Source organism: Diceros bicornis, chromosome 7 (genome assembly GCF_020826845.1).
Source record: "Diceros bicornis minor isolate mBicDic1 chromosome 7, mDicBic1.mat.cur, whole genome shotgun sequence".
Lineage (NCBI taxonomy): Eukaryota > Metazoa > Chordata > Mammalia > Perissodactyla > Rhinocerotidae > Diceros > Diceros bicornis.
This window is the reverse complement of record NC_080746.1, coordinates 87,599,706-87,601,494: the sequence shown is the minus strand read 5'-3', so window position 1 is coordinate 87,601,494 and position 1,789 is coordinate 87,599,706.

The following is a 1,789-nucleotide window of genomic DNA, read 5'->3' as shown; positions in this document are numbered from 1 at the left end:
AGCTCTTGCACATAGTGCTCACTAAAGATAAGTTATTATAGTTCTGAGGCTGGAAGATCCATTATAGGGGATCAGCTAGTGAGGTATGAACCTGAACTCTGGGGTCAGAAAGGCCTGAATTTGGACTATGACTCGTACGTATTAGCTCCGTGACCCTGGAAACCTCATGTACCCACCTGAGCCTTTGTGTTCTCCCTGTAGGCTGATGACCAGCTCCCTCCACCCCAGGGCTGCTATGAGGCTTCTGTTACAAAGAACTTGACAGATGCCAACAGCTGACTGCCAGTTCCCTGGGTCTTCCAGGGTGATGCTGTTTTCTCCAGTAGGCACTTCAACCCTAGTTGTACTTGATATGAGTCAGAGAAAGAAAAAGGATCCGTTAGAATGACACCCCCTCCTCTAAGTTAAATACAGCTGTTTAACACTTCCTTTCAGACATCTTCAGAAACCCAGGAGCCTTTGGCTCCACAATTTAAAATACTGTTAGCTGAAACAAATGTTGCTATTCTGTTAAAATTAAATGAGTTTATCTGTGTTACAAGGCAATTGACTGAAAGTTCTCCCCATTGTTCTGCTGGAACCAGCTCCCTGATTGGGAGGTGGTACACAGGCCACAGAAGTTCTTCGGGCACCGAGTGCTTTGGATGTTAACACCCTAGATGGAAAGATGCCATTGCCGCTAGCTCTGGTGCCTTCGTCACCTGGCGAGTACCTACCAGCATAGCTCTGGGCAGAAGCTTTGCTTGAGTGCCCAAGAGGACTTTTTTCTTTCATAAATAGAGAATTCAGCTGATAATCAGTGCTTTCTGGGGAGTGCAGAGGTGAGAGAAGGGGCTCAATGTCGTGCGGAGCTGCATGAAAGCTTCTCTCTGCTGTGTTCAGACGTGGGGCCCGTCTGCTCCGCCGGCAGGTCTGTGAGAAACAGTGACACCCACTCTCGGTGTGAGCAGTCTGTTTTCTGCTTACATACACAGACTTGATTTATAATCCCAGTCCGGACAGCATCTGAGTCTAATTACCTGGGTATATGAAAGTTCAGGAGATCTCAACTAAGTTAGCAATTCAGGGATGCGCTTTACCAGAAGCAGATGGAAAAAATAAAACACTTTAGTTTATGACTATTTTTCTATTCAGGGGAAGGAGAAAGAACAAAAAGAGTTGCCAAATTGATCCTTGTCAAGCACTAATTAAATATTATTCATGATTAATTCTGATGTTGATGTAGTCAGTGTTTTAGCAGTGTCATAAATATCTGAAAGAATGAAATAACTCATTTTGTGTAGCTATAATAAATCATGCATACCACAGTCCCCACGTGGCCTCCTGAGCCAGCCCCTTATTATTATTTTTTTAATACATACATTTGTTAGTGACTTTTATGGAATGTTATTAGAGATGTGAGGAATTTCCTAATTATGCCTTGCTGTTTTCATTTCATTCAATTAAAAACAAATACTTAAAATTAAAAAGAATGAACAGTTTCTATTGTTTAGAGATGGATACTGAACTATTTACAGATCAAATGATATGATATTTGGGATCTGCTTTAAAAAAATACAGATTGTCTGAAAGAGGGGTGAGTGGGTGGGGATATAGAGGGAACAAGAGTAGCCATGAATTGATAATGCTTGAAGCTTAGTGATGGGCCCATGGGAGTTCATTATAATATCTTCTATTGCTGAATATTTTTGGAATTTTCTATAATAAAAAAATCTAAATGATACTTCCTTGGGAAGAAGCTCAAGTTTTTTCCTCAAGAAAAATTATGGTGATCAGTTTTCATTGTAAG